This window comes from Salmo salar, chromosome 17 (assembly GCF_965601325.2).
Source record: "Salmo salar chromosome 17, fSalSal1, whole genome shotgun sequence".
NCBI classification, from domain to species: domain Eukaryota; kingdom Metazoa; phylum Chordata; class Actinopteri; order Salmoniformes; family Salmonidae; genus Salmo; species Salmo salar.
This window is the reverse complement of record NC_138307.1, coordinates 63,365,175-63,379,160: the sequence shown is the minus strand read 5'-3', so window position 1 is coordinate 63,379,160 and position 13,986 is coordinate 63,365,175. Positions and strand designations below refer to the sequence as shown.

At 41.9% G+C, this 13,986-nt stretch overlaps 1 protein-coding gene across 2 annotated transcripts in view; it reads left to right on the top strand.

The window, feature by feature from the left end:
- Positions 1–13,986, top strand: part of LOC106576403 (ras association domain-containing protein 8) — a 31,023-nt gene that overhangs the window by 2,698 nt on the left and 14,339 nt on the right. The window lies entirely within an intron of this gene.

Here is a 13,986-nt window from a genome sequence, read left to right as displayed (position 1 = left end):
ACTTCTGAAGGCACCTATTTTATGTGACAGTGGTGAAAAAACATAAGCATAAGTGCTGCTTGTTTGAATTGAACTTTCCGTCTCATTTATTTGTTTGATGTGGCAGTTATATTTTCTGCTGACTGTTTGTCTAACAAGTTGGAGTCTGAGTCCCTATTGAGGTTCTTGCCAAGGACATTTAGAGTAGCACTTTATTTCATGGTACATAAGTTACCAGGTATTTACTGAAAAGTTACAGGGTACAATGCTAATCACACAATGCAATAACCAATTAATTGTTTGTTTCTTTGGGATTCATTTGAACAGGTACCACTAGGCACCATTAGATACCATGCCATGTTGTTACCAGTTATTTACCAGAAAGTACACATTGTTACTACATATATACATACCGGTAATTTCCTATTAAAGCAGCAGAAATAGTAGGCCTATCGTAAAATAAAGAACCACTGAAAATAGAACTACAAGTTGTAAAAGGGACAGCAGAAGTTTCAGAAAAGTTTCAGTTTGCTCTTACGATTTAAAACAGTCCAGAGGGCCTCCTGAGTGGCGCAGTGATCTAAGGCACTGCATCACACTGCATCACACTGCTAGCTGTGCCACTAGAGATTCTGGGTTCGAGTCCAGGCTCTGTCGTAGCCGGTCGCGACCGGGAGACCCATGCGCACAATTGGCCCAGCGTCGTTCAGATTAGAGGAGGGTTTGCCCGGCAGGGATGTCCTTGTCCCATCGCGCACTAGCGACTCCTGTGGCGGGCCGGGTGCAGTGCACGCTGACACGGTAGCCGGGTGCACGGTGTTTCCTCCGACACGTTGGTGCGGCTGGCTTCCAGGTTAACTGGGCATTGTGTCAAGAAGCAGTGCTGCTTGGTTGGGTTGTGTTTCAGAGGACGCATGGCTCTCGACCTTTGCCTCTCCCGAGTCTGTACGGGAGTTGCAGCGATGAGACGACTGTAACTACCAATTGGACATCATGAAATTGAGGAGAAAAAGGAGTACAAGTTAATAAAATAAATAAATATAAAAATGTCATAAAATAAATAAATATATTTTGGTTTGGTTATTTTGCCCTTCAAGTGAACATCCAGCTACTGGATGATTTACATGGTATGACAATGTACAATCAAACACAGACAATCCACTGAACTCAAGCAGACTACTGTAAGTGCCAACACGTGTTTGTACTGTCACTGACAAACTTCCATGCACTTTTCTCCTCACATCAATACACTGTCCGTGTATGGGGCTGTGTTAGACGTGAATTTACATTGTGTGACGGTTCAAAGCTCTTTTAGGATTGATACTAATCTGTGAGGTAAAGGACTGTGAGACTGCTTGTAGCACAGCCGGTGAACAACACAAACACAGGTTTTATGGAATCCCTGTTAATGCTGACACCAGATGAGTGGCATCACAGGAAATGAGGCATTGTTGGTGTTATACAGGTGGATTTGCTGAATGTTATCAGCAGTGATTAAATATTCCAGTTTAAATATTCCAATAAAATACTGGGAATAGGTGAACGGAGGCATACAGTACAGCTGGAATGAAACAACACTAGAAAACGTCCTTTGCTAAACTTAAACCTGTTAGGGATAGGGGGCAGTATTTTCACGGCCGGATAAAAAACGTACCCGATTTAATCTGGTTATTACTCCTGCCCAGAAACTAGAATATGCATATAATTAGTAGATTTGGATAGAAAACACCCTAAAGTTTCTAAAACTGTTTGAATGGTGTCTGTGAGTATAACAGAACTCATATGGCAGGCCAAAACCTGAGAAGATTCTATATGGGAAGTGCCCTGTCTGACCATTTCTTGGCCTTCTGTAGCCTCTTTATCGAAAATACAGGATCTCTGCTGTAACGTGACATTTTCTAAGGCTTTCATTGGCTCTCAGAAGGCGCCAGAACATTGAATGATAACTCTGCAGTCTCTGGGCGAAAAACAGTAGGGGTTTTGGAGAGTGGTACTTCTGAGAACAATGACACTGGTGCGCGCGTGCATGTGACGACTCCATTGTCTTATTTCAGTGTTTGAACGGATACAACGTCTCCCGGTTGGAATATTATCGCTATTTTACGAGAATTATCGCATAAAAATGTATTTTAAACAGCGTTTGACATGCTTCGAAGTACGGTAATGGAATATTTTGAATTTTTTTGTCACGAAACGCGCCGGTGCATCACCCTTCGGATAGTGACTTGAACGCACTAACAAAACGGAGCTATTTGGATATAACTATGGATTATTTGGAACCAAAACAACATTGGGTGTTGAAGTAGAAGTCCTGGGAGTGCATTCTGACAAAGAACAGCAAAGGTAATCCAATTTTTCTTATAGTAAATCTGAGTTTGGTGAGTGCCAAACTTGGTGGGTGTCAAAATAGCTAGCCGTGATGGCCGGGCTATCTACTCAGAATATTGCAAAATGTGCTTTCACCGAAAAGCTATTTTTAAAATCGGACACCGCGATTGCATAAAGGAGTTCTGTATCTATAATTCTTCAAATAATTATGTTTTTTGTCAACGTTTATCGTGAGTAATTTAGTAAATTCACCGGAAGTTTTCGGTGGGTATGCTAGTTCTGAACAAAACATGCTAATGTAAAAAGCTGGTTTTTGATATAATTATAAACTTGATTGAACAAAACAAAACATGCATGTATTGTATAACATAATGTCCTAGGAGTGTCATCTGATGAAGATCATCAAAGGTTAGTGCTGCATTTAGCTGTGGTTTTGGTTTTTGTGACATATATGCTAGCTTGAAAAATGGGTGTGTGATTACTTCTGGCTGGGTACTCTCCTGACAATCTAATGTTTTGCTTTCGTTGTAAAGCCTTTTTGAAATCGGACAATGTGGTTAGATAAAGGAGAGTCTTGTCTTTAAAATGGTGTAAAATAGTCATATGTTTGAAAATTTTAATTTTTTGCATTTTTGAGGTATTTGTAATTCGCGCCACTCTATACCATTGGATATTGGTGAGGCGTTCCGCTAGCGGAATGTCTGTCACTAACTTAAAAGCGCAGACCAGCTTTGAGGATGAAGTACTTTTTATACTGTGTCTTTTAGCTAAAACAAATGTTAATTATCAGAGGGTCCAACATCTTTGAGGGATTACCAGGGTTGTACAGTGGGTGGGGCAGAAACAGTTGTTTTCAGGCAGCTTCAGACATCAAGAGAGACCAGGATTTACTCCCCCGCGCTGTAGGCCTCCTCTTCCCCCTGCGGGGAGCCTGAGCATGTTTCTCCAGAGTCGTGGATCTTATTTTACTGTTAGAGTATATACACTGGGCTGTAATTACAGGTGGCCTACCAGAACCCACAGTTGGAATTAAAGTTCATCCTTGAAATAAACCAAAGGAATGAGGACAACTTTTTAACAACATATATGGAAAATGTGACAAAAACACATTTACTTGAAGTACAGTGCAGATGCAAAGTTTGGTAACAGCATGACTGTTTGTGCTGTCTGTCATTCTGTTACCAAACATTGCATCTGCACTGTTCTTCAAGTAAATGTGTTTTTGTAAAATGTTCAGTGGAAATTGTTAAAAGTAGTCCTTGTGCATAGAATTGTATGTTTCGTTTAACTTTGCAATCATTGGTTTTTGTTTGGCATACATTTTAAAGTGAAAATTGCACATGGGCTAAAACTCCTCTCTGTCGAGCATAGCTGGGGGGTTTTTGGAAGGTTGCACATGTTTAGGGCTCATTGTTTTTGGATGAAACTATTTTTTTTAAGGTAAAGGGTACACACTCCATATAGAAACTAATTATTAGCTAAGCTAGTTATTATTTCAACTAGTGTGTCTTGAGGGTCTACACATCAGGTCTTAATTAGTCTGTGAAAGGCCAAGGTGGAAAACCCGGCATATACTGCGGTTCTCTAGCCGGACAGGAGTTATGTACCCCTGCCTCTCAACCATTGCATGGAATCTCTGATCTAGATGCTGTTATACAGTAGCACAAATTGCTAGCCTACTTGAAATCCTCCTCATACAATAAGCTCACAATTGTGGCCTAGGACAGTGTTTCCCAAACTCGGTCCTGGAGCCCTCTGGGTGCACGTTTTGTTTTTTGACCTAGCGCTACACAGCTGATTCAAATTGTTAGCCTAGATTCACAAGTATCTGTAAGGTCCCTCAGTCATGCAGTGAATTTCAAACACAGATTCAATCACAAAGACCAGGGAGGTTTTCCGATAGCTTGCAAAAGTGTTGAATGCGTTCCACAGAGATGGTGGCCCATGTTGACTCCAATGCTTCCCACAGTTGAGTCAAGTTGGCTGGAAGTCCTTTGGGTGGTGGACCATTCTTGATACACACAGGAAACTGTTGCGTGTGGAAAAACCCAGCAGCGTTGCAGTTCTTGACACACTCAAACCAGTGCGCCTTGCCCATTCACCCTCTGAATGGCACACATACACAATCCATGTCTCATTGTCTCAAGGCTTAAAAATCCTTCTTTAACCTTTCTCCTCCTTCATCTACAGGGATTGAAGTGGATTTAACATTTAATCAATAAGGGATCATGGCTTTCACCTGGATTCACCTGGTCAGTCTATGTAATGGAAAGAGCAGGTGTTCCTAATGTTTCATATATTCCGTTAAATACTGGTGTAACAATATCGCCTTGTTACACCAGTTACTAAAAGAACTATTGAGAACCCAGATGAACTTGTGAAAACACATGACAGATTGCACGCTGTGGCTTGTTTACTACTACTTGGCTTTCTCCGTCCCTGTTGTTAACATAAGCTCCTCTTACAGGGTTAACAGCTTATTGCTCTCCCCAAGCTGCTTACGTTCAACCTTTGAGGCTCCACATTTTCTCACTAGGAGCGACGCAGTGGAAGATGATTAGGCGCGCCATCCTGAGTGATGGGATTTTAAGCATGTGACCAACAGAGTGAGCAGATTTAGCCATGTGTCATAGTTCACTATTCCTATTCGTTAAGGTTGGCCTTAGAACTGGAAAAGGCAGCTGTGCATTTATTTAAAAAAAACGTTATGAACCAAACATGCAGATTCAAACATCTATTTTGTTTTTACGCTGGTATTGTCATCAGTAGTGGAAGATATGGTTTTGATAATGTTTGCCGACTACAGTAGACCACCAGACTGTTGTATAAGTAACAGCATCAGTTGAAGGCACATTTTGTGTTTTAATCTGAAGATACTTCATATCGTGTCCTGTTGAACTACTCCTGGCCTCCTGAAATTGAGATTCATTCGAAGCTGCAGTCTTTCCCTTCAATTGCTCCATGAGGCACTAATCCTGCAACCCCCCCCCCCCCCCTTCAGAGCAGACTAAGTTAGATCTTGACAGCCACACTTGGTCATGTGGGACTCTACCATGTGTCTCTTCTTTTGTACTGAACCCTTCCAAAACACAAGGTTCTAAGTATGTGCTTTGGTTATAATTTGAGGCAAATATTCCAATATTCAGGTAAAGTCATCTAGTAAATCTGGCCAAGCAAGTACCACCCTGTCAGTCCAACTACGCAACACTTGAGTGAGCTCATTCACGCATCCCTCATCCACCTCTACGCAGACGACACCATTCTATATACATCTGGCCCTTCTTTGGACACTGTGTTAACTAACCTCCAAACGGGCTTCAATGCCATACAACACTCCTTCTGTGGCCTCCAACTGCTCTTAAACGCTAGCAAAACCAAATGCATGCTTTTCAACCGTTCGCTGCCTGCACCCGCCCGCCCAACTAGCATCACTACTCTGGACGGTTCTGACCTAGAATACGTGGACAACTACAAATACCTAGGTGTCTGGCTAGACTGTAAACTCTCCTTCCAGACTCATATCAAACATCTCCAATCCAAAATCAAATCTAGAATCGGCTGTCTATTTCGCAACAAAGCCTCCTTCACTCACGCCGCCAAACTTACCCTAGTAAAACTGACTATCCTACCGATCCTCGACTTCGGCGACGTCATCTACAAAATAGCTTCCAATACTCTACTCAGCAACCTGGATGCAGTCTATCACAGTGCCATCCGTTTTGTTACCAAAGCGCCTTATACCACCCACCACTGCGACCTGTATGCTCTAGTCGGCTGGCCCTCGCTACATATTCGTCGCCAGACCCACTGGCTCCAGGTCATCTATAAGTCTATGCTAGGTAAAGCTCCGCCTTATCTCAGCTCACTGATCACGATAACAACACACTGGTCATCCCCAAAGCCAAAACCTCTTTTGGCCGCCTTTCCTTCCAGTTCTCTGCTGCCAGTGACTGGAACGAATTGCAAAAATCGCTAAAGCTGGAGACTTACATTTCCCTCACTAACTTTAAACGTCAGCTATTTGAGCAGCTAACCGATTGCTGCAGCTGTACATAGTCCATCTGTAAATAGCCCACCCAATCTACCTACCTCATCCCCATATTGTTTTTATTTACTTTGCTGCTCTTTTTCACACCAGTATCACTACTTACACATCATCTGCTCATCATCATCTGCTCATCTATCACTCCAGTGTTAATCTGCTAAATTGTAATTACTTTGCTACTATGGCCTATTTATTGCCATACCTCCTCATGCCATTTGCACACACTGTATATAGACTTTTTTAAATGTTTTATTGTGTTATTGACTGTACGCTTGTTTTTTCCATATAACTCTGTGTTGTTGTTTGTCACACTGCTTTGCTTTATCTTGGCCAGGTCGCAGTTGTAAATGAGAACTTGTTCTCAACTAGCTTACCTGGTTAAATAAAGGTGAAATGAAATAAATAAGATAAAAAAATCCTGTGATCTTTCAAGAAATGGCCTACTAGGAAAGGCTCATTTATTTTTGGAACTCCTAAAGCCTATATAATGGAATTGATTTGAAAGTTAATCTTGTCCAACTATAGATTAACAGCCAAGTGCTAGAATTTTTCTAGGAGCAGCATTTGCTCAGTCATTTCCAGCACTGAATGAGATCAAGAAATAGACTCTCGCTGTGCCCAGTGAGTCACCACAACGGCGCAGTAAATTATTGCCTCATTAACCACACTTGGTGACTTTAAATGAACTTCTCTGAACTGAGTGTAAGGCTACCAATCTACTGCTAATAATACCTCCCCTGATTCTAACAAAACTGACACCTCTCTGTGTGGCAAAGTGCATATTGTTTCCTTTTTTTCTCTTCTCACTATGAATTCTTGCCTGCCTTCATTATAAACTTAACCTCCTTAAACTCTGATGACAGTGAGGCATTTGGAACTACTGATCAGACTAGCTGATTCGGTCCAAGGGAGCTGAATTCCTTTCTCCCTTCCTCCATCGCTTTTAAAGGGCACCAGAGAGACCAAAACTGCCTGTTTGGTGACTAAGCTGAAGCTCCCTGTTATATAAGTTAAAAAAAATGTGCTGCTGGAAAGGTAAGTCTAGGCTCAAGTTTCAGGTATTGTGAGAAAGAAATGTCAATCACGTGTTGTAACAAGTGTTGAAAACACCCAGTTTGAGACATTTTGGGAAATCTCTGTGATATAATTCCAGGCAAGACCATCTTAGGAACTCCTCTGCAGAGAGTGGGACAAGTCTGTGGTCCTCCTGCTGAGGGGCTTACCTTTGCAAATGTCACCTGTTGAAAATGGCATGTCTTGTGAAGAATGCAACGGTTGGGGATGGAGATATTTGACAAATGACTGACGATGCCGACTGCCAATCAGCAATACTATCCATTTTATTTCCAGTACAGCACCCTAACATAAATTGTCTGTTTAGGCCTTCTTCTCGCTGTGGTGGAATGAGTCAGGCATTTTACACGTTTTAATTCCAAACCATCTTTGCTTCAAAATGAAATATCACTTTATCCAAGGGATATGTTGAGGTAAAATCTTGACATTTCCAGTTTTTCACACTTGAATGACTAGCTGCCCACTTTGACATTTCTATTAGCTGTTTCAAAGGACAGAGTTCCCTTGGCTTGGTTTCTGAAGAATGAAGGCATCGTCACCATTACCACCAATTAGTATAAAATACAGGCAAAAAATGTTAAACTCTCTGCAATAGAGAGCTTGTAAATCTAGAATCCTTAGTTGCTACATCCATTTTTACACTTCTAAATTAAAGATATACAGTGCCTTCAGAAAGTATTCACACCCCTTGACTTTTTCCACATTTTGTTGTGTTACAGCCTGAATTTAACATTTTATTAAATTGAGATTTTGTGTCACTGGCCTACATATAATGGTGAAGTTATTAATTACACTTTGGATGGTGTATAAATACACCCAGTCACTACAAAGATACAGGTGTCCTTCCTAACTCAGTTGCTGGAGAGGAAGGAAAGCGCTCAGGGATTTCACCATGAGGCCAATGGTTACTTTAATACAGCTACAGAGTTTTTAATGAGTGTGATCAGGATGGATCAAAACATTGTAGTTACTCCACAGTCAGTAGTGGTGTGTGGGTAATTCTTTTTTTTAACCTTTTATTTAACTAGGCAAGTCAGTTAAGAACAAATTCTTATTTTCAATGACAGCCTTATAACAGTGGGTTAACTGCCTTGTTCAGGGGAAGAACAACAGATTTTTACCTTGTCAGCTCGGGGATTCGATCTTGCAACCTTTCGGTTACTAGTCCAACGCTCTAACCACTAGGCTACCTGCTGCCCCAAATCACTTGGAAAGCCAATAATTGTGTTTGCTTTTTAATCTGTTCGGCCTATATCACGGTCGCAAGGCATATGAACTAAGGCCCAGACAATAAGAAGACACCGGGGTAGAATAAATGAAACCATACCTTTGTTTCATCATAAAACCGGGGAGCAACCTCTGTCTGGTGAAGTCCACAAAGCATATTGCATGTAAAAAACAGTTGCATGGTCAAGCAAGTTGTTTTCCGAAATGTTCAGACTACTTAACAACTATTGATTTAGAACCACAGAGAGTTACCGCAAGTTGCAAAGAAAACAGGAGCTGCCTCCACTATTCCAGCACCATTTCAACTTCAACATCATCAAATCACCTATGCTTAGTCTAATACAGTGACAACTAAAAGATACTAAAAACTATTTAGTCCAATCAACATAAGATAAATATGATGTGGTTGTCCATGGTTCAGATTGTTTTTGTGTGTGTGCGAGCATGCAAGTAGAAAAAACATGTTGACTCACCCTACTTGTAGAGAAACGCAATGCCATCCTGTCTATGGCTCTGTCATACAGTACATGCTTTTATTTTTTTTGTCCTAGGCTACCTTGCTAAAATGCTTGCTCGCTAGCCTAACTTCCTTTCATGGGCAATGTTAGCTAGTTAACATTAGCCTTCTACATCTAGCTTCATATTGAACTTCCATCCTCTCAGTCCAGGGGCACAATGTATACATTTATGGTTGGATCAGAATCGCCATTATAATCATTGGCCAGTATGGAGAATTAAGTAAAACCACAAATCCAAATTCCTACCTCCATCAATGGCTAATTTAGGAAAATAACACAAGATGCAACAATTCAAGTTGTTTCTGTCAATGACGAATTTCTCTCGATGCAATACTCTTTCACATACAACCCTTTTCTACCCTCTGTGGAAAAGGTTCTATGTGGAACCCGAAAGGGTTCTACCTGGAATAAACATGGGTATACCTGGACCCAAAAGGGGTTCTTCAAAGGGTTCTCCTATGGGGACAGCCGAAGAACCCTTTTTTGGTTCTAGATGGCTTTTTTTTTTTCTAAGAGTGTAGGCGTGAAGTCAAATCCAAACTGGCATCCCTTCACACTTTTTTTGTTGTTGGTGCGCCAGGACCATTTCATATTTGAGCTCACTCAGTTTAGCTCAACGCTGATTGGCTATTATTTTATACTTTTTTCTATCAAGGGAGGCCAAATGCTCGCAGGCTTCCCTTGCATTCAACGCTATGAGCAGCAACAATGTCATACTATTTTTGAACGGACAGATTGCCTACATATACACAGGCAGAGGGGTGCTGTTTCGCTTGCTCGGATCCTTCCTCTGGTGAGATACATTCAGCCTCTTGTGAATTGTAGGAAAGGTATGAAATACAGAGAGACAAAAGATACATTTTATGTTTTTTTCTCGGTACACTTTTGGGGGAATCCTGACTTCCCTTGGCATCCATGAATACATGCCACTGTCCACAATACTAACTTAATTGACATTGAAAAGAAGGAAATATTCCAAAACATGCATCCTGTTTGGAAAAAAGGCAGTACATTTATACTGCAATTTACTTTATGTCCTGAATACAAAGTGTTATGTTTGGGGCAAATCCAATACAACACATTACACATTACTGAGTACCACTCTCCATATTTTCAATCATAGTGGTGGCTGCATCATGTTATGGGTTGCTTGTGATCGTTAAGGACAGGTGGTCAGTCCTTGCATCCTTAACTCTATGAATTTGAGAGTGGTTACATTTGTCCAGGCCCATCCCTCAGCTTTTTACCAAAACCGAGGCGGTGTGACACTTTGTTTCAACTGCCGATAATAGCTTTAACAGGGCTCTGTTCGGCCCCTTACAAAAAATACTCACACCAAGACCCCACCAAGCCAGCCCAGGCATCATTGACATTCAGAAAATGTGGCTTCTGTTTTTATTGTCTGTGGCTGTGTTTTTGTCTATGATTCTGCAAATGTGTCTGTGATGTAGGCCAGAGTCAGTGTGTGTGTGATGAGTATGTAACTGTGACGGTCATCAATTGCTGACGTGGAGTAAAAATGCTGAATGATGTCATTGTGTTCAATGTCATCCGCTGCACCACTTTTCCTCTCCTGTATTGTTTAAAAAAAATGATATTACCCAGACAAATCCTGTACTGAGGAACTCTCTTACCTCTAGCTTTAATAAAGAGAGTTTATGCTTATCCATGGTCTAGTCCACTCCACTCTGACCATTATTGTAGAAAAAACATGAAGTGACAGAAAAACATGGATTATTTCCTAATTGCCAGTGAATGTTTGTTCTTTCCCAGGGCTGAGCCAACCAATCCGGTCAGCGTTGTTGGGGCCTTACAAATCTAGGGGCCAGTTGCCATGGCGAGATATTGTTTTCATCCAGTCATGCCAGCACTGCCCATGTGGGCGGTCCCCTCGTCAGCATGCTTCTTTGTTTGTGTACCACTTGTTAGAACAACCCCCCTCCTCTGTGAACACATCCTTGGACCCTTTAAAGTTCTCTCTGTAGTGCATTGGTCTATCACTCAGGTTCATCTTGAGTTTTGCCAGTGGAAAATCTGGAATAATATCTGTATTTTATCAACTTTTAATGGATTAGCATAGTATTTGGATTTCCTATTTACTAAAGAAATAACTTAACATAATAACAGGCAACATCATGATATCAAAGAGCAATTTATTATGTGGCTCAACCACAGCAACTTCCATTCTCTCATTTTCTCTCCTGCGAAGCTTTGCAAAACTGCCAACCTTTCACTCTTCTGTGATCTTACTGTGCAGCAGAGTCCTTCCCCTCCCCCCGTCTTCGAGGCACGGAGAGAATGCAGGTTGAATAGAGGGCCAGGCTAAAGGGAACCCTAAGTTTAGCTCCAGCTTTTCAGTGGAGGCCAGGCCAGACGGCCACCCTTCCTGGGTAAACTGTAGATACTGTAGCCCCTCAGCTGTCAGGGAAAGCAGGCTTCAGCCATGTGCTCGGACCCTGAGCAGGGAACCACCAAAGACCAAGGAGACCTGCCATCTTTAGGTCATCGTGCTTCACAATCTCTTGCCTAAACTGGCACCATGATTTAGTTATGGTCAAGGTAGGTCTGCACTGAAGAAAAGTCCAGATTTCCCACTCCTGACTGAAAGTGAATTTGGTACCACCAGAATTTAGGTATTAAGGAAAACACACTATCAAATGTTTTATGCATGTAGCTATACTAATTAGTCTGTGTAGTATTCAAACACTGCAAGTGGGCTAAATGACGCTCAAGGGCTCAAGTTTCTCCACTGCCAATTCTGAGGCTGTGCTTGCATCTGGTTGCCTAATGTCCAGCACTAAGTGATAATCTTACGATGGAGGGGCGAATGACTTCAGCACAAATATTCTCATAGATGTGTCCATACCATGTCCTCTTGGTAATTAGGAACACACAATATTGTGTGTATGTGGTCTTTGTTAGTTCAACTCGGGTCAGAACTATGATTGAGTGTCAATTGGCATTAAGACAGTAACAGTTGTACTGTATTTGATTAGCAATGTTGTGTCATCCATTACAGCGTATTTTCCACATTGATGCTAATTGATTATGTATTTCATTGTTTAATAACATCTATTCAGGACCGAGTTTGAAAAACCCTGCTCTAGTGTCTTATTGCTTAGTCATATTCCTCTCCTATTAGTGCTACAGTCAATATTGGCAGCCAGCCAATCCCATAGAATCAGAGCATAAAAAAAAATATATATACAGCACCAGTCAAAAGTTTGGACACCTACTCATTCAAGAGTTTTTCTTTATTTGTACTATTTTCTACATTGTAGAATAGTAGTGAAGACATCAAAGCTGTGAAATAACACATATGTGGTTCCATATGTGCAGACTGACATTTGAATCCATATCGAGTGAATTACAGCACTTTTTGTACATAGTCACATTTTAGGGGAGCAAAAGTATTGCGACAAATTCACTTAAGTATTTGTTCCCATATTCATAGCACACAATGACTACATCAAACTTGTGACTCTACACATTTGTTTGATACATTTGTGCTTTGTTTTTTTGGGAGGACGCCCCGGATCCCCCGTCTACTTCCCCCGCCCAATATGTACACCACAATTTCACCCTTGTGAAATAATGACATCCTTCATCCTTAGTAGTCAAGCTTCTTTTTCCATCGAGGCTCTCAGTCGAAGAAGGGTGGTTTCAGTTAAACTTAACACGTGACAGATGTTGAGAATAGAGGATGGAGAGAGAATCTCACAGGGAGCTCCTCAGTCTGACACCCAGCCCCTGCCTTCAGAGGTCCTGTGGTTAAAGATTCTATACCCCAATCCATATTTCTCAGTATTCCACAAAGGGTATTTTTTATGATCTTATCAAATGCTTGAGGAATGGAATTTATTAGATTGGAAAACCACCAAACCTCTCCATTGTATCATATAATCCCATATCCTTACCCCTCTGCCACCCAAAATATAATTTCCATGTGAACGCTTAACACCTGGTAGCCTGCACCTCACTCTCCTACCCCTGGGCTGTTTGCCGCATGGGAATGGCCCTATTAACAGCCAGTTACCAGGCGGCTCTGGCCTGGGGATTCTGCAGTAACTGTCTACAGTTACAAATCACTCTGCCAGTTCCCAGTGCAACACAACACTGCCTCCGGGAGTCCAAAGGCCTGTATATGTAGCGTGGTGCCCCTGAACGGCTAGCTCAGTCAGGGAAGGCCACAGTAACCAGAGGCGTCTCGGAGGGATACCCGCGGCAGGCTGGTGTCAAACCAGAGGGAACGTGACAGGGAATTGTTGTGTGGCTGGCAGGAGGTGTGATGAAGATGCTTAAAGAGGCAAGGGAGCTGTTGCCGCCTCACGTCATTAGGGAGTTAAGGATCAGAAAGTGGATAATGGGACGAAACAGGAAAACGGATGGCCGTTCCGTGAGAGGGATAAAAAATGACGCTTAAATTCCGGGCATCTGTGTTTCCCTGGCCCGGGAGGCTGGTGGTTCAGATCTGCACTGTTGCGTCTGCCCGATGCCTTGCCAGGTCTGTAATGAGTGCCTTTCAGCTAAGGTGCTTGTGTCAGCAGTTTAAAGGGTTCCTCATGCAAGCGACCAGAGAAAGCTTTCCCGTAGGCATTACCAAATATAACCGCCATCGTCAGATAGGGCCTTTGAGACAGACCGACAGACACTGCATTAAACCCATTATTCCAGTAATTAAATGTGTACCTCAAAACCAGAAACTGCAACTGAACTTCTGTTGAAGTTTCTCCTTCGTCCTTGGTAGTAGCTACAGAGGGACTCCTAAACTAGCTTTAAAGTGCATGTAGTGCAGCAACAGATTCCTAATTGTTG